The sequence below is a fragment of the Arachis hypogaea genome, chromosome 11 (genome assembly GCF_003086295.3).
Source record: "Arachis hypogaea cultivar Tifrunner chromosome 11, arahy.Tifrunner.gnm2.J5K5, whole genome shotgun sequence".
NCBI classification, from domain to species: Eukaryota; Viridiplantae; Streptophyta; class Magnoliopsida; order Fabales; family Fabaceae; genus Arachis; species Arachis hypogaea.
In genome coordinates, this window is record NC_092046.1 from 93,436,008 (window position 1) to 93,455,908 (window position 19,901).

The following is a 19,901-nucleotide window of genomic DNA, read 5'->3' on the forward strand; positions in this document are numbered from 1 at the left end:
TATATGTCCTATGAATCCATCACCTCTCTTAAATGAAAAATGTTTTAATTCAAAAGAACAAGAAGTACATGAGTTTCGAATTTATCCTTGAACTTAGTTTAATTATACTGATGTGGTGACAATGCTTCTTGTTTTCTGAATGTGTGCTTAAACAGTTCATATGTCTTTTGAAGTTGTTGTTTAAGAATGTTAAATATGTTGGCTCTTGAAAGAATGATGACTAGGAGACATGTTATTTGATAATCTGAAAAATCATAAAAATGATTCTTGAAGCAAGAAAAAGCAGCAAAGAACAAAGCTTGCAGAAAAAAAATAGGCAAAAAAAAATAGAAAGAAAAAGAAAAAGCAAGCAGAAAAAGACAAAAGCTCTTAAAACCAAGAGGCAGGAGCAAAAAGCCAATAACCCTTAAAACCAAAAGGTAAGGGCAAATGAAAAAGATCCCAAGGCTTTGAGCATCAGTGGATAGGAGGGCCTAAAGGAATAAAATCCTGGCCTAAGCGGCTAAACCAAGCTGTCCCTAACCATGTGCTTGTGGCGTGAAGGTGTCAAGTGAAAAGTTGAGACTGAGCGGTTAAAGTCAAGGTCCAAAGCAAAAGAAGAGTGTGCTTAAGAACCCTGGACACCTCTAATTGGGGACTTTAGCAAAGCTGAGTCACAATCTGAAAAGGTTCACCCAATTATGTGTCTGTGGCATTTATGTATCCGGTGGTAATACTGGAAAACAAAGTGCTTAGGGCCACGGCCAAGACTCATAAAGAAGCTGTGTTCAAGAATCATCATACTGAACTAGGAGAATCAATAACACTATCTGAACTCTGAGTTCCTATAGATGCCAATCATTCTGAACCTCAATGGATAAAGTGAGATGCCAAAACTATTCAAGAGGCAAAAAAAAAAAAAAGCTACAAGTCCCGCTCATATGATTGAAGCTATGTTTCATTGATAGTTTGGAATTTATAGTATATTCTCTTCTTTTTATCCTATTTGATTTTCAGTTGCTTGGGGACAAGCAACAATTTAAGTTTGGTGTTGTGATGAGCGGATAATTTATACGCTTTTTGACATTGTTTTTAGTATGTTTTTAGTAGGATCTAGTTACTTTTAGGGATGTTTTCATTAGTTTTTATGTTAAATTCACATTTCTGGACTTTACTATGAGTTTGTGTGTTTTTCTGTGATTTCAGGTGTTTTCTGGCTGAAATTGAGGGACTTGAGCAAAAATCAGATTCAGAGGTTGAAGAAGGACTGCTGATGCTGTTGGATTCTGACCTCCCTACACTCAAAATGGATTTTCTAGAGCTAAAGAACTCGAAATGGCGCGCTTCTAATTGCGTTGGAAAGTAGACATCCAGGGCTTTCCTGAAATATATAATAGTCCATACTTTGCCCAAGTTTAGATGACGCAAACTGGCGTTCAACGCCAGCTCTCTGCCCAATTCTGGAGTTCAGCGCCAGAAAGGGATCAAAAACCAGAGTTGAACGCCAGAAATGGATCAAAACCTGGCGTTCAACTCCACAAATGGCCGCTGCACGTGGAAAGTTAAAGCTCAGCCCAAGCACACACTAAGTGGGCCCCGGAAGTGCATTTATGCATCAATTACTTACTTCTGTAAACCCTAGTAGCTAGTTTATTATAAATAGGACCTCTTACTATTGTATTAGACATCCTGGATTGTATTTTGATCCTGTGATCTCGTTTTGGGGGCTGGCCATCTCGGCCATGCCTGGACCTTTCACTTATGTATTTTCAACGGTAGAGTTTCTGCACTCCATAGATTAAGGTGTGGAGCTCTGCTGTTCCTCAAAGATTAATGCAAATTACTACTGTTTTCTATTCAATTCTTCTTATTTCGCTTCTAAGATATTTATTTGCACTTCAACCTGAATGTGATGAACATGACAATCATCATCATTCCCTATGAACGCGTGCCTGACAACCACTTCCGTTCTACATCAGATTGAATGAGTATCTCTTAGATCTCTTAATCGGAGTCTTCGTGGTGTAAGCTAGAATGATGGCGGCATTCAAGAGAATCCGTAAGGTCTAAACCTTGTCTGTGGTATTCCGAGTAGGATTCAATGATTGAATGACTGTGACGAGCTTCAAACTCGCGATTGCTGGGCGTAGTGACAGACGCAAAAGGATAGTAAATCCTATTCCAGCATGATCGAGAACCGACAGATGAATAGCCGTGCCGTGACAGGGTGCGTTGACCATTTTCACTGAGAGGATAGGATGAAACCATTGACAAGGGTGATACCTCCAGACGATTAGCCATGCCGTGACAGGGCATTTGGATCATTTTCCCGAGAGAAGAACGAAAGTAGCCATTGACAGTGGTGATGTATCACATAATGCCAGCCATGGAAAGGAGTAAGACTGATTGGATGAAGATAGCAGGAAAGCAGAGGTTCAGAGGAACGAAAGCATCTCTATTCGCTTATCTGAAATTCTCACCAGTAATTTACATAAGTATTTCTATCCCTATTTTATTAATTAATTTTGAAAACCTCATTACTATTTTATATCTGCCTGACTGAGATTTGCAAGGTGACCATAGCTTGCTTTATACCAACAATCTCCGTGGGATTCGACCCTTACTCACGTAAGGTATTACTTGGACGACCCAGTGCACTTGCTGGTTAGTTGTGCGAAGTTGTGAACCATGGTATTGGCATCATGTTTTTGGCGCCATTACCAGGGAAAGAAAGAGCGACGAATTTTACATAATCAAAGTGTAATCACAATTTCTGCGCACCAAGTTTTTGGCGCCGTTGCCGGGGATTGTTCGAGTTTGGACAACTGACGGTTCATCTTGTTGCTCAGATTAGGTAATTTCCTTTTGTTTTGTTTCCAAAAATTTTTCAAAAATCTTTCAAAAATTTCTCCTTTGTTTTTGAAAAAAAAATTTAAAAAAAAATAATAAAAATAATGTTTTCAAAAAATAAATTATTTTATGGCTTCAAAACTTTCAAGAATGAATTCTAGAGTTTCATGGTAACATGTTGAATCCTATCTGGCTGAAAAGCCATACCCAAACTCCTTTGGGATTGGTCTTCAACTAATCACCTCAATGGATGTAAATCCATTCTAAAGCTTGACTGGCAATAAAGCCATGTCTAACCCTCAGATTGGAGCTTTTGAGTAAAGAGTACAAGATTCCTGGAATTCATATAAAAAATTTTGAATCCTTATTTTTTCTTTTTCAAAATGATTTTCGAAAATTTTAAAATAAAAATACAAAAAAAAAATCATAAAATCATAAAAATCAAAAATATTTTGTGTTTCTTGTTTGAGTCTTGAGTCATGTTATAAGTTTGGTGTCAATTGCATGTGCATCTTGCATTTTTCGAAAATTCTCATGCATTCATAGTGTTCTTCATGATCTTCAAGTTGTTCTTAGTAAGTCTTCTTGTTTGATCTTTGCATTTGCATGTTTTGTGTCTTTTCTTGTTTTTCATATGCATTCTTGAATTCTTAGTGTCTAAGCATTAAAGAATTCTAAGTTTGGTGTCTTGCATGTTTTCCTTGCATTAAAAATTTTTCAAAAATATGTTCTTGGTGTTCATCTTGACATTCAAAGTGTTCTTGGTGTTCATCTTGACATTCATAGCATTCTTGCATGCATTCATTGTTTTAATCTAAAAATTTCATGCATTGCATCATTTTCTTGTTTTTCTCTCTCATCATAAAAATTCAAAAATCAAAAAAATATCTTTCCCTTTTTCTCTCTTAAAATTTCGAAAATTAGATTTGACTTTTTCAAAAACTTTTAAAATCTAGTTGTTTTTATGAGTCAAATCAAATTTTCAATTTAAAAATCTCATCTTTTTCAAAATCTTTTTCAAAAATCAAATCTTTTTCATTTTTTTTAGTTATTTTTGAAAATTTTAAAAATATTTTTCAAAAATTTTTTTCTTAATTTTAACTCAAATTTTCGAAAATAACAATAACAATTAATGTTTTGATTCAAAAATTTCAAGTTTGTTAATTACGTGTTAAGAAAGATTCAAACTTTAAGTTCTAGAATCATATCTTGTGATTTCTTGTGAATCAAGTCAATAATTGTGATTTTAAAAATCAAATCTTTTTCAAAACTAATCTCAATCATATATTTTCAAAAGTATCTTCTTATCTTATCTTTTTCAAAATTTGATTTCAAAATATCTTCTCTAACTTCCCAACTCCTTATCTTTTCAAAATTTGTTTCAACCAACTAACTAACTTTTTGTTTGTTTCTTATCTTTTTCAAAACTACCTAACTAACTCTCTCTCTCTCTAATTTTCGAAAATATCTCCCTCATTTTCAAAATTTCTTTTTAATTAAACTAATTATTTTATTTTTTATTTGAATTTTCGAAAAACTACTAACCCTTTTCAAAATTAATTTTCGAAAATTACTAACCCTCTTTCAAAAATTATTTTCGAAAATCCTCTCCCTCTCTCATCTTATTCTATTTATTTATTCATCTACTAACATCTCTTCCTCACATCACTCACCAAATTCGAACCCCCTCTTCTATCTGTGTTCGAATTTTTCTTCTTCTTCTTTTTCTACTAACAATAAGGAACCTCTTTACTGCGACATAGAGGATTCCTCTTCTTTTCTTTTTCTCTTCTCTTTCTTATTAGCAGGGACAGAGAAAAAGGCATTCTTGTTGAAGCTGATCAGAACCTGAAAGGACTCTGAAGAGGAAACTAAGAGAAGCTAAATTACAATAATCCAGAGACAACTTGATTGAAAATTTCGAACAAGTAAAGGAGATGGCATCCGAACCCAACAACAATGCAAGGAGAATGCTTGGTGACTTTACTGCACCTAATTCCAATTTACATGGAAGAAGCATCTCCATTCCTGCCATTGGAGCAAACAATTTTGAGCTGAAACCTCAGCTAGTTTCTCTGATGCAGCAGAACTGCAAGTTTCATGGACTTCCATCTGAAGATCCTTTTCAGTTCTTAACTGAATTCTTGCAGATATGTGATACTGTTAAGACTAATGGAGTAGATCCTGAAGTCTACAGGCTCATGCTTTTCCCTTTTGCTGTAAGAGACAGAGCTAGAGTATGGTTGGACTCTCAACCCAGAGATAGCCTGAACTCTTGGGATAAGCTGGTCACGGCTTTCTTAGCCAAGTTCTTTCCTCCTCAAAAGCTTAGTAAACTTAGAGTGGACGTTCAGACCTTCAGACAGAAAGAAGGTGAATCCCTCTATGAAGCTTGGGAGAGATACAAAGGACTGACCAAAAAGTGTCCTACTGACATGCTTTCAGAATGGACCATCCTGGATATATTCTATGATGGTTTATCTGAGCTATCAAAGATGTCATTAGATACTTCTGCAGGTGGATCCATTCACCTAAAGAAAATGCCTGCAGAAGCTGAAGAACTCATTGACATGGTTGCTAATAACCAGTTCATGTACACTTCTGAGAGGAATCCTGTGAGTAATGGGACGCCTATGAAGAAGAGAGTTCTTGAAATTGATACTCTGAATGCCATATTGGCTCAGAATAAAATATTGACTCAGCAAGTCAATATGCTTTCTCAGAGTCTGAGTGGAATGCAAGCTGCATCCAACAGTACTCAAGAGGCATCTTCTAAAGAAGAAGCTTATGATCCTGAAAACCCTGCAATAGCAGAGATGAATTACTTACGTGAACCTTATGGAAACACCTATAATCCATCATGGAGAAATCATCCAAATCTCTCATGGAAGGATCAAAGGCCTCAACAAGGCTTTAATAATGGTGGAAGAAACAGGTTTAGCAATAGCAAGCCTTTTCCATCATCCACTCAGCAACAGACAGAGAATTCTGAGCAGAATCCATCTAGCTTAGCAAACTTAGTCTCTGATCTATCTAAGGCCACTGTGAATTTCATGAATGAAATAAGGTCTTCCATTAGAAATTTGGAAGCACAAGTGGGCCAGCTGAGTAAAAGGATCACTGAAATCCCTCCTAGTACTCTCCCAAGCAATACAGAAGAGAATCCAAAAAGAGAGTGCAAGGCCATTGACATAACCAAAATGGCCGAACCCAATGAAGGAGAGGAGGACGTGAATCCCAAGGAGGAAGACCTCCTGGGACACCCAGTGATCAATAAGGAGTTTTCCTCTAAGGAACCAAAGGACTCTGAGACTCATCTAGAGACCATAGAGATTCCATTGAACCTCCTTATGCCATTCATGAGCTCTGATGAATATTCCTCTTCTGAAGAGAATGAGGATGTTACTGAAGAGAAAGCTGCCAAGTTCCTTGGTGCAATCATGAAGCTAAATGCCAAATTATTTGGTATTGAGACTTGGGAAGATGAACCTCCCTTGTTCACCAATGAACTAAGTGATCTGGATCAACTGACATTGCCTCAGAAGAGACAGGATCCTGGAAAGTTCATAATACCTTGTACCATAGGCACCATGATCTTTAAGGCTCTGTGTGATCTTGGTTCAGGGATAAACCTCATGCCCCTCTCTGTAATAGAGAAACTGGGAATCTATGGGGTGCAAGCTGCTAAAATCTCATTAGAGATGGCAGACAATTCAAGAAAACAGACTTATGGACAAGTAGAGGACGTATTAGTAAAGGTTGAAGGCCTTTACATCCCTGTTGATTTCATAGTCCTAGATACTGGAAAGGAAGAGGATGAATCCATCATCCTAGGAAGACCTTTCCCAGCCACAGCAAGAGCTGTGATTGATGTGGACAGAGGATAATTGATCCTTCAATTAAATAAGGACAACCTTGTGTTTACAACTCAAGGATCTCTCTCTGCATCCATGGAGAGGAAGCAGAAAAAGCTTTTCTCAAAGCAGAGTCAACCAAAGCCCCCACAGTCAGACTCTAAGTTTGGTGTTGGGAGGCCACAACCAAACTCTAAGTTTGGTGTTGAACTCCCATATCCAAACTCTAAGTTTGGTGTTGGGGGAGTCTCAACAATGCTCTGAACATCTGTGAGGCTCCATGAGAGCCCACTGTCAAGCTATTGACATTAAAGAAGCGCTTGTTGGGAGGCAACCCAATTTCTATTTATCTAACTATATTTTTCTTAGTTATATGTCTTTATAGGTTCATGATCATGTGGAGTCACAAAATAAACGAAAAATTTAGAAACGGAATCAAGAACAGCAGAAGAAAAATCACACCCTGGAGGAAGCACCTGTCTGGCGTTCAACGCCAAAACAGAGCATAGTTCTGGCGCTGAACGCCCAAAAAGGGCAGTGTCTGGGCGCTGAACGCCCAAAATGGACATCATCTGGGCGCTGAACGCCAGAATGCACCCTGGAGAAGAGCTGGCGCTGAACGCCCAGAACAAGCATGGTTCTGGCGTTCAACGCCAGAAATGGCCAACAAATGGGCGTTGAACGCCCAAAATGGGCACCAACCTGGCGCTGAATGCCCAGAAGTTGTGTACAAGGGCATTTTACATGCCTAATTTGGTGCAAGGTTGTAAATCCTTGAACACCTCAGGATCTGTGGACCCCACAGGATCATCTCAGGATCTGTGGACCCCACAGGATCCCCACCTACCTCACCCTCTCTCTCCATTCATGATCATCCCTTCTGTTTTCCATTCACCACTCACATCCATACATTCCACTTACCTACAAAATTCAATATCTCTTTCCCACCCAATCCCACCCATATGGCCGAACACACACATCCCCCCATCTCCTCCATATCTTCTTCTTCTTCCTCTATTCTTTCTTCTTTTGCTCGAGGGCAAGCAACATTCTAAGTTTGGTATGGTAAAAGCATAAGCTTTTTGTTTTTCCATTACCATTGATGGCACCTAAACCTCTAAAAGAGGGGAAGGGAAGACAAAGGCTTCCACCTCCGACTCATGGGAGATGGAAAGATTCATCTCAAGGGTCTATAGCTCAGTGGTAGAACATGTGGCTGCAAATCAAGAGATCCCTGAGATACCTCAGGGGATGCACTTCCCTCCACATAAATATTAGGAGCAAATCAACACCTCCCTAGGAGAATTAAGTTCCAACATGGGACAATTAAGGGTGGAACATCAAGAGCACTCCATCATCCTTCATGAAATAAGAGAAGATCAAAAAGCAATGAGGGAGGAGCAACAAAGACAAGGAAGAGACATAGAAGAGCTCAAGGACATCTTTGGTTCCTCAAGAAGGAAACGCCACCATCACTAAGGTGGATTCATTCCTTGTTCTTATTTCTTCTGTTTTTCGTTTTCTATGTTTGTGTCTTCATTACATGATCATTAGTAGTTAGTAACTATGTCTTAAAAGTTATGAATGTCCTATGAATCCATCACCTCTCTTAAATGAAAAATGTTTTAATTCAAAAGAACAAGAAGTACATGAGTTTCGAATTTATCCTTGAACTTAGTTTAATTATATTGATGTGGTGACAATGCTTCTTGTTTTCTGAATGTGTGCTTAAACAGTTCATATGTCTTTTGAAGTTGTTGTTTAAGAATGTTAAATATGTTGGCTCTTGAAAGAATGATGACTAGGAGACATGTTATTTGATAATCTGAAAAATCATAAAAATGATTCTTGAAGCAAGAAAAAGAAAAAGCAAGCAGAAAAAGCCAAAAGGCAAGAGCAAATAACCCTTAAAACCAAAAGGCAAGGGCAAATAAAAAGGATCCCAAGGCTTTGAGCATCAGTGGATAGGAGGGCCTAAAGGAATAAAATCCTGGCCTAAGCGGCTAAACCAAGCTGTCCCTAACCATGTGCTTGTGGCGTGAAGGTGTCAAGTGAAAACTTGAGACTGAGCGGTTAAAGTCAAGGTCCAAAGCAAAAGAAGAGTGTGCTTAAGAACCCTGGACACCTCTAATTGGGGACTTTAGCAAAGCTGAGTCACAATCTGAAAAGGTTCACCCAATTATGTGTCTGTGGCATTTATGTATCCGGTGGTAATACTGGAAAACAAAGTGCTTAGGGCCACGACCAAGACTCATAAAGAAGCTGTGTTCAAGAATCATCATACTGAACTAGGAGAATCAATAACACTATCTGAACTCTGAGTTCCTATAGATGCCAATCATTCTGAACCTCAATGGATAAAGTGAGATGCCAAAACTATTCAAGAGGCAAAAAAAAAAAAAAGCTACAAGTCCCGCTCATATGATTGAAGCTATGTTCCATTGATAGTTTGGAATTTATAGTATATTCTCTTCTTTTTATCCTATTTGATTTTCAGTTGCTTGGGGACAAGCAACAATTTAAGTTTGGTGTTGTGATGAGCGGATAATTTATACGCTTTTTGACATTGTTTTTAGTATGTTTTTAGTAGGATCTAGTTACTTTTAGGGATGTTTTCGTTAGTTTTTATGTTAAATTCATATTTCTGGACTTTACTATGAGTTTGTGTGTTTTTCTGTGATTTCAGGTATTTTCTGGCTGAAATTGAGGGACTTGAGCAAAAATCAGATTCAGAGGTTGAAGAAGGACTACTGATGCTGTTGGATTCTGACCTCTGGTAGCACAAATTGCGAATCACACTTTTCACAACGCGTACCACTAACCAGCAAGTGCACTGGGTCGTCCAAGTAATACCTTACGTGAGTAAGGGTCGAATCCCACGGAGATTGTTGGTTCGAAGCAATCTATGGTTATCTTGTAAATCTTAGTCAGGAAGTCAATTATGTTTATCAGTTGAATTGTGAATAACCAATAGAGCATAAATTAAAAGTTACTTGTTGTGCAGTAATGGAGAATATGTTGGAGTTTTGGAGATGCTTTGTCTTCTGAATCTCTGCTTTCCTCTGTCTTCTTGTTCACGCATGCACGTCCCCCTATGGCAAGCTGTGTGTTGGTGGATCACCGTTGTCAATGGCTACCTTCCATCCTTCCAGTGAAAACTACGCTCACGCGCTCTGTCACAGCACGGCTAATCACCGGTTGGTTCTCGATCCGGTTGGAATAGGATTTACTATCCTTTTGCATCTGTCACTAACGCGCAGCCTTCAGGAGTTTGAAGCTCGTCACAGTCATTCAATCCTTGAATCCTACTCGGAATACCACGGACAAGGTTTAGACTTTCCGGATTCTCATGAATGCCGCCATCAGTTCTAGCTTATACCACGGAGATTCTGATTAGAGAATCTAAGAGATACTCATTCAATCAGATATAGAACGGAGGTGGTTGTCAGGCACACGTTCATGGTTTGAGGAAGGTGATGAATGTCACAGATCATCACCTTCATCACAAGTAAGCGCGAATGAACATCTTAGATAGGAACAAGCGTGTTTGAATAGAAAACAGAAATACTTGCATTAATTCATCGAGACACAGCAGAGCTCCTCACCCCCAACAATGGGGTTTAGAGACTCATGCCGTCAGAGAATACAAAGTTTAGATCTGAAATGTCATGAGATACAAAATAAGTCTCTAAAAGTTGTTTAAATACTAAACCAGTAGCCTAGGGTTACAAAATATGAGTGGACTATGATGGATGATGCAGAGATCCACTTCTAGGGCCCACTTGGTGTGCTGGGGCCCACTTGGTGTGTGCTGGGGCTGAGATTTCGTGCAGAGGCCATTTGTGGAGTTGAACGCCAGTTTTTATGCCAGTTTGGGCGTTCAACTCCAGTTTTTGATCCTTTTCTGGCGCTGGACGCCAGAATTGGGCAGAGAACTGGCGTTGAACGCCAGTTTACGTCGTCTATCCTTGTGCAAAGTATGGACTATTATATATTGCTGGAAAGCCCTGGATGTCTACTTTCCAAAGCAATTGGAAGCATGCCATTTCGAGTTCTGTAGCTCCAGAAAATCCACTTTGAGTGCAGGGAGGTCAGAATCCAACAGCATTAGCAGTCCTTTTTCAGCCTAAATCAGATTTTTGCTCAGCTCCTTCAATTTCAGCCAGAAAAATACCTGAAATTACAGAAAAACACACAACTCATAGTAAAGTCCAGAAATATGAATTTTTCCTAAAAACTACTAGAAATAGACTAAAAACTAACTAAAACATACTCTAAACTATATGAAATTATCCCCAAAAAGCGTATAAAATATCCGCTCATCACAACACCAAACTTAAACTGTTGCTTGTCCTCAAGCAACTAGACAAATAAAATAGAAGACTAATAGATTGAGAAGCAATAATATTTCAGAGTTTTTGATTGAAGCTCAGATTCTAATTAGATGAGCGGGACTAGTAGCTTTTTGCTTCTGAACAGTTTTGGCATCCCACTTTATCTATTGAAGCTCAGAGTGATTGGCATCTATAGGAACTCAGAATTCAGATAGTGTTGTTGATTCTCTTAGTTCAGTGTGATGATTCTTGAACACAGCTTCTTTATGAGTCTTGGCCGTGGCCCTAAGCACTTTGTTTTCCAGTATTACTACCGGATACATAAATGCCACAGACACATAACTGGGTGAACCTTTTCAGATTGTGACTCAGCTTTGCTAAAGTCCCCAATTAGAGGTGTCCAGAGTTCTTAAGCACACTCTTCTTTTTGCTTTGGACCTTGACTTTAACCGCTCAGTCTCAAGTTTTCACTTGACACCTGCACGCCACAAGCGCATGGTTAGGACAGCTTGGTTTAGCCGCTTAGACCAGGATTTCAGTCCTTTAGGCCCTCCTATCCACTGATGCTCAAAGCCTTGGGATCCTTGCCCTTGCCTCTTGGTTTTAAGGGTTATTGGCTTTTTCTGCTTGCTTCTCTTTTTTTTTTTTTTTTTTTGCAAGCTTTGTTTTTTGCTGCTTTTTCTTGCTTCAAGAATCATTTTGATGATTTTCAGATTATCAATAACATGTCTCATGTTCATTATTCTTTCAAGAGCCAACATATTTAACAGTATTAAACAACAAATTCAAAAGACATATGCACTGTTCAAGCATTCATTCAGAAGACAGAAAGCATTGCCACCACATTTAACTAATTAGAATTTCTCTTATTTAAACTTGAAATTTTATTGCTTCTTATTCAAAAGATCTACTATTTTATTCATGTTTGCTGATGATGAGAAGAATAAACTATAGCTTAATTGGAGATAAAATCAAAATAGATACTAATTACTACTATATGACTCCTAAGGTAAAATTAAAATAAGAACAGTTATCACAGAGTTAAGGCTAAGATTAGAACTCAACAACCTTGAGGTTTGGGAAGTGGATGTTCCTCTAGTCTGTGAGGTGCTTGGTCCTTCAAGAGAGAAATTCTGGCGCTTCAGTTCCTTTAAATCACTCCCTTGCTCCTCTTGGAGTGGGTTGTTTTCCTTTAGGGGCCATGATCTTAGTGATCACGGATAAGCACACCAAACTTAGAGCTTTGCTTGTCCTCAAGCAAAAGAAAAAGAAGGAGATGGGTAGAAGGAGAGCTCCTCCCCACCATCCTGGCGTTTGAACGCCCAAACACTGCCTGTTTTGGGCGTTCAACGCCCAAATGCTGCTCTCCTGGGCGTTCAACGCCCAGTTGTTGCCCTTTTCTGGCGTTGAACGCCAGATAGCTATCCTTACTGGCGTTCAGCGCCCACTGGATGCCCATTTTGGGCGCTGAACGCCCAAAATGGCCTTCACTGGCGTTTTCTTGCCAGTAAGCTCCCTATCTCTGTTTTGTGTGTAGATTCCTTCTGTAACCCTGTAAACTTATGCAAATGATTCTTTACCTTAGTGTCAGTGAACTTTATATAAACAAATAAAAATAAAAATAGGGCAAAATGCTTAGAGGATTGTTGCCCCATGGCTGGGTTGCCTCCCAGCAAGCGCTTCTTTATTGTCTTTAGCTGGACCTTGCTGAACTTTTAATCTAGCTTCAGCCTTGAGCATTCTTGCTCAGTGTTGCCTTCAAGATAATGCTTGATTCTCTGTCCATTGACAATGAACTTCTTATCAGAATCAATATCTTGAAGCTCCACATAACCATATGGTGACACACTTGTAATCACGTATGGTCCCCTCCACCGGGATTTCAGTTTCCCGGGGAATAGCCTGAGTCTAGAGTTAAACAACAGGACCTTCTGTCCTGGTTCAAAGATTCTAGATGACAGCTTTCTGTCATGCCATTTTTTTGATTTTTCTTTATAAAGCTTGGCATTTTCGAAAGCTGTGAATCTGAATTCTTCTAGCTCATTTAGCTGGAGCAATCGTTTTTCTCCTGCTAATTTGGCATCTAAGTTTAGGAATCTGGTTGCCCAGTAGGCCTTATGTTCCAGTTCCACGGGCAAGTGGCATGCCTTACCATACACGAGTTGGTATGGAGAGGTCCCTATAGGGGTCTTGAATGCTGTTCTGTAAGCCCACAGAGCATCATCCAAGCTCCCTGCCCAATCCTTTCTACGGGTATTTACTGTCCGTTCCAGGATTCTCTTCAATTCTCTGTTAGAGACTTCAGCTTGCCCGTTGGTTTGTGGATGATATGGAGTGGCCACTTTGTGGCGAATTCCATACCGAACCATGGCAGAGTAGAGCTGTTTGTTGCAGAAGTGAGTGCCCCCATCACTGATTAACACTCTAGGGACACCAAACCTGCTAAAGATATGTTTCTGGAGGAACTTCAGCATTGTTTTAGTATCATTGGTGGGTGTGGCAATAGCCTCAACCCATTTTGATACATAGTCAACTGCCACCAGAATATAAGTGTTTGAGTATGATGGTGGGAAAGGTCCCATGAAGTCAATTCCCCATACATCAAACAACTCTATTTCCAAGATTCCTTGTTGAGGCATGGCGTAACCATGAGGCAGATTACCAGCTCTTTGGCAACTGTCACAATTACGTACAAACTCTCGGGAATCTTTATGGAGTGTGGGCCAATAGAAGCCACATTGGAGGACCTTGGTGGCTGTTCGCTCACCTCCGAAATGGCCTCCATATTGAGATCCATGGCAATGCCATAGGATTCTCTGTGCTTCCTCTCTGGGGACACACCTACGGATAATTCCGTCTGCACATCTCTTAAAGAGATAGGGCTCATCCCACAAGTAGTACTTTGCATCAGTGATTAGTTTCTTTTTTTGTATTCTATTGTACTCTTTGGGTATGAACCTTGCAGCTTTATAGTTTGCAATATCGGCAAACCATGGTGCTTCCTGAATGGCAAATAGATGCTCATCAGGGAACGTCTCAAAGATCTCAAGAAAGGGGAGGGACGTCCCTTCCACTGGCTCTATCCGGGACAGATGATCAGCCACTTGGTTCTCTGTCCCTTTTCTGTCTCTTATTTCTATATCAAACTCTTGCAGAAGCAATACCCATCTGATGAGCCTGGGTTTTGAATCCTGCTTTGTGAGAAGATATTTAAGAGTAGCATGGTCAGTATACACAATCACTTTTGATCCTACTAAGTATGATCTGAACTTGTTAATGGCGTAAACCACTGCAAGTAGTTCTTTTTCTGTGGTTGTGTAATTTTTCTGGGCATCATTTAAAACGCGACTGGCATAATAAATGACATGCAGAAGCTTGTCATGCCTCTGTCCCAATACTGCACCAATGGCATGATCACTGGCATCACACATTAACTCAAATGGCAATGTCCAGTCTGGTGCAGAAATGACTGGTGCTGTGACCAGCTTAGCTTTCAGCGTTTCAAACGCCTGCAGGCATGCTGTGTCAAACACAAATGGTGTGTCAGCAGCTAGCAGATTGCTTAGAGGTTTTGCGATTTTTGAAAAATCCTTTATAAACCTCCTATAGAATCCTGCATGCCCCAGAAAGCTTCTGATTGCCTTAACATTGGCAGGTGGTGGTAATTTTTCAATTACCTCTATTTTTGCTTGATCCACCTCTATTCCCTTGTTTGAGATTTTATGCCCAAGAACAATTCCTTCAGTCACCATGAAGTGACACTTTTCCCAGTTTAAAACTAGGTTGGTTTCTTGGCATCTTTTCAGAACAAGTTTTAGGTGATCAAGACAGGAGCTGAATGAGTCTCCATATACTGAGAAGTCATCCATGAAGACCTCCAGAAATTTTTCCACCATATCAGAGAAAATAGAGAGCATGCATCTCTGGAAGGTTGCAGGTGCATTGCATAGCCCAAAGGGCATCCTTCTATAAGCAAACACTCCGGATGGACATGTGAATGCTGTTTTCTCTTGATCCTGGGGATCTACTGCAATCTGGTTATAGCCTGAGTAGCCATCCAAAAAGCAGTAATAATCATGACCTGCTAGTCTCTCTAGCATCTGGTCTATGAATGGTAAAGGAAAATGATCCTTTCTGGTGGCTGTATTGAGCCTTCTGTAGTCAATACACATGCGCCACCCTGTAACTGTTCTTGTAGGAACCAGTTCATTTTTTTCATTATGAATCACTGTCATGCCTCCCTTTTTTGGGACAACTTGAACAGGGCTCACCCAGGGGCTATCAGAAATGGGATAAATAATCCCAGCCTCTAGTAATTTGGTGACCTCTTTCTGCACCACTTCCTTCATGGCTGGATTTAGCCGCCTCTGTGGTTGAACCACTGGTTTGGCGTTATCCTCCAATAGGATTTTGTGCATGCATCTAGCTGGGCTTATGCCCTTAAGGTCACCTATGGACCACCCAAGAGCTGTCTTGTGTGTCCTTAGCACTTGAATAAGTGCTTCCTCTTCCTGTGAATTTAAAGCAGAGCTTATGATCACTGGAAAAGTGTCACCTTCTCCTAGAAATGCATATTTCAAGGATGGTGGCAGTGGCTTGAGCTCTGGTTTAGGAGGTTTTTCCTCTTTCAGAAGAAAGTTCAAAGGCTCTTTCATGTCCCCTGAATCCTCCAAATCAGGCTGAACATCTTTAAAGATGTTTTCCAACTCTGATTCGAGACTCTCAGCCATGTTGATCTCTTCTACCAAAGAGTCAATAAGGTCAACTTTCATGCAGTCTGTTGATGTGTTTGGATGCTGCATGGCTTTGACAGCGTTCAACTTGAACTCGTCATCGTTGACTCTCAGGGTTATTTCCCCCTGCTGGACGTCAATGAGGGATCGTCCAGTTGCTAGGAAGGGTCTTCCTAGAATGAGAGTAGCACTCTTGTGCTCCTCCATTTCCAGAACAACAAAGTCAGTGGGAAAGGCGAATGGCCCAACTCTGACAATCATGTCCTCAATCACGCCTGATGGGTATTTAGTGGAACCATCAGCAAGTTGGAGACATATCCGGGTTGGTTTAACTTCTTCAGTTAAGCCAAGTTTCCTGATAGTGGATGCAGGTATTAGGTTGATGCTTGCCCCAAGATCGCATAAGGCTGTCTTGGTGCAATCACCTTCTAATATGCATGGTATCAGAAAACTCCCAGGGTCTTTAAGCTTTTCAGGAAAGCTTTTCAGAATGACTGCACTGCATTCTTCAGTGAGGAGAACTCTTTCTGTTTCTCTCCACTCCTTTTTATGACTCAAGATCTCTTTCATGAACTTGGCATAAGAAGGTATTTGCTCAAGTGCCTCTGCAAATGGAATCTTTATTTCAAGAGTCCTTAGATAATCTGCAAAGCGAGCAAATTGCTTATCCTGCTCCTCTTTCCGGAGTTTTTGAGGATAAGGTATCTTGGCTTTATATTCCTCAACCTTAGTGGTTAAAGAAGCCTTTTTAGAGGGGTTGTTATCAGCACTTGTGTGTGTCTGATCCCTCACTGGCAATTGAGTACCAGAGTCAGAAGCTGGAGTGACGTTAGACGCCAACTCACTGTCTGTTCCTGGCGCCTGAACGCCAGAAATGTGCCCCTGTTGGGCGTTCAGCGCTGGATTTTGCACCAATTGGGCGTTCAACGCCAGATTCTTGCCCATTTCTGGCGTTGAACGCCAATCTTGCCTTGTTTCTGGCGCTGAACGCCAGTTTTGGGCATGGTCTGGGCGTTCAGCGCCAGCCTTCCACCTATTTTCTGGCGTTTTAGTGCCAGAATTATTTTTCCCTGGGCTCTTACTGTCCTCAGGGGAATCTTTGCTGGGTTGCTCATTTCTTGAATTTTTGATGCCTTAAGGTGGGGTATTTAATGTTTTCCCACTTCTTAATTGAACTGCTTGGCATTCTTCTGCTATTTGCTTTGATAGCTGCTGCTTTGTTTGCTTAAACTGTTCTTCCATATGTATATTAGCCATCCTTGTCTCCTGTAACCTGTCTTTGAATTCGGCTAGCTGCTTTGTTAGCAAATCTAATTGCTGATTGAATTCAGCAGCTTGTTTTACAGTACTGAATTCAGCAGTTACTGTTTTAACCTCTTCATTCATGGAAGGGTTGCTGCTTAGATACAGATGCTGATTCCTGGCAACTGTATCAATGAGCTCTTGAGCCTCTTCGATTGTCTTTCTCATATGGATAGATCCACCAGCTGAGTAATCTAAAGACATCTGAGCTCCTTCTGCAAGCCCATAGTAGAAGATGTCTAACTGAACCCACTCTGAAAACATTTCAGAGGGGCATTTTCGTAGCATCTCTCTGTATCTCTCCCAGGCATCATAAAGAGATTCATTATCTCCTTGTTTAAAGCCTTGGATGTCCAGCCTCAGCTGTGTCATCCTTTTTGGAGGGAAATATTGATTCAGGAATTTTTCTGTCAGCTGTTTCCATGTCCTTATGCTGGCCTTGGGTTGGTTATTTAACCACCTCTTAGCTTGATCTTTTACAGCAAATGGAAACAGTAATAGTCTGTAGACATCGTGATCTATTTCCTTATCATGTACTGTGTCAGCAATTTGTAAAAATTGTGCCAGAAACTCTGTAGGTTCTTCCTGTGGAAGACCGGAATACTGGCAACTTTGCTGCACCATGATAATGAGCTGAGGATTCAACTCAAAGCTACTAACTCCAATGGAGGGTATGCAGATGCTACTCCCATATGAAGCAGTAGAGGGGTTAGAATATGACCCCAAAGTCCTCCTGGACTGTCCATCTCCACTTATGTCCATGATGGATCTATGGATATAACTTGGACTGATTTACCTTTTTATTTATTTTATTTTATAAGAAGTAAATACTTAAATAAAATAAAATAACTAAAAAGAATGTGAATTTTGAAATAATTTTTTTTTAATTTTTTTTTTTCGTAAAAAAAATTAAAGATAATTAGTAAAAAAAACGAAATTTTTGAAAAAGAGGGAAGATATTTTCGAAAATTAGAGAGAGAGAGTTAGTTAGGTAGTTTTGAAAAAGTTAAGAAACAAACAAAAAGTTAGTTAGTTAGTTGAAACAAATTTTGAAAAGATAAGAAGTTAGGAAGTTAGAAGAGATATTTTGAAAAGATATATTTTTTTTTTAATTTAGTGAGGAGAGAGAAAAACAATAAGATAGTACAAGATTTAAAATTTTTAGATCTAATGCTCCTTGTTTTCGAAAAATTTGGAGGTAAAACACCAAGGAACACCAAACTTAAAAATTTTAAGATCAAGACACAAGGAAGCTCAAGAACACTTTGAAGACTCACAAGAACACAAGAACATGAAGGAAGAACACCAAACTTAAAATTTTTAGAAAACCAAACAAAAATTTTCGAAAATCAAAGGGGAATCAACAAGAAAACACCAAACTTAAAGTTTGGCACAAGATTTAATAAAAAAAATATTTTTGAAAAAGAAGGTTTTGAAAAGAGTATAAAAGATTCTAACCCAATCAAATTAATGTTCTAGCCAAATGAGTTATGGGACCTTATTTTAAGAAAGATTATTTTTGAAAACACCAAACTTAACGTTTGGCACAGGATTTAATAGAAAAATTATTTTTGAAAAAGGTTTTAAAAAATATGATAGCCAATTATCATGAACATAAACACCACGCTCTAACTAACTGAGTTATAAATTTAAAGTGTTTTAACAAAGGATAAATAATAAAAGACTCTAAACCCAAAAAGAAAGATTTTTTCCTAATCTAAGCAACAAAATAATCCGTCAGTTGTTCAAACACGAACAATCCCCGGCAACGGCGCCAAAAACTTGGTAGCACAAATTGCGAATCACACTTTTCACAACGCGTACCACTAACCAGCAAGTGCACTGGGTCGTCCAAGTAATACCTTACGTGAGTAAGGGTCGAATCCCACGGAGATTGTTGGTTCGAAGCAATCTATGGTTATCTTGTAAATCTTAGTCAGGAAGTCAATTATGTTTATCAGTTGAATTGTGAATAACCAATAGAGCATAAATTAAAAGTTACTTGTTGTGCAGTAATGGAGAATATGTTGGAGTTTTGGAGATGCTTTGTCTTCTGAATCTCTGCTTTCCTCTGTCTTCTTGTTCACGCACGCACGTCCCCCTATGGCAAGCTGTGTGTTGGTGGATCACCGTTGTCAATGGCTACCTTCCATCCTTCCAGTGAAAACTACGCTCACGCGCTCTGTCACAGCACGGCTAATCACCGGTTGGTTCTCGATCCGGTTGGAATAGGATTTACTATCCTTTTGCATCTGTCACTAACGCGCAGCCTTCAGGAGTTTGAAGCTCGTCACAGTCATTCAATCCTTGAATCCTACTCGGAATACCACGGACAAGGTTTAGACTTTCCGGATTCTCATGAATGCCGCCATCAGTTCTAGCTTATACCACGGAGATTCTGATTAGAGAATCTAAGAGATACTCATTCAATCAGATATAGAACGGAGGTGGTTGTCAGGCACACGTTCATGGTTTGAGGAAGGTGATGAATGTCACAGATCATCACCTTCATCACAAGTAAGCGCGAATGAACATCTTAGATAGGAACAAGCGTGTTTGAATAGAAAACAGAAATACTTGCATTAATTCATCGAGACACAGCAGAGCTCCTCACCCCCAACAATGGGGTTTAGAGACTCATGCCGTCAGAGAATACAAAGTTTAGATCTGAAATGTCATGAGATACAAAATAAGTCTCTAAAAGTTGTTTAAATACTAAACCAGTAGCCTAGGGTTACAAAATATGAGTGGACTATGATGGATGATGCAGAGATCCACTTCTGGGGCCCACTTGGTGTGTGTTGGGGCTGAGATTTCGTGCAGAGGCCATTTGTGGAGTTGAACGCCAG

The 19,901-nt window shown here is 39.6% G+C and overlaps 1 non-coding gene across 1 annotated transcript; it reads right to left on the reverse strand.

The window, feature by feature from the left end:
* Positions 1 to 5,162: 5,162 nt before the first annotated feature.
* On the reverse strand, positions 5,163 to 5,270 carry LOC112724214 (small nucleolar RNA R71). The gene has a single exon (XR_003163388.1). It is a non-coding gene; the product is annotated as a small nucleolar RNA R71 (small nucleolar RNA).
* Between the last annotated feature and the right edge of the window lie 14,631 nt (positions 5,271 to 19,901).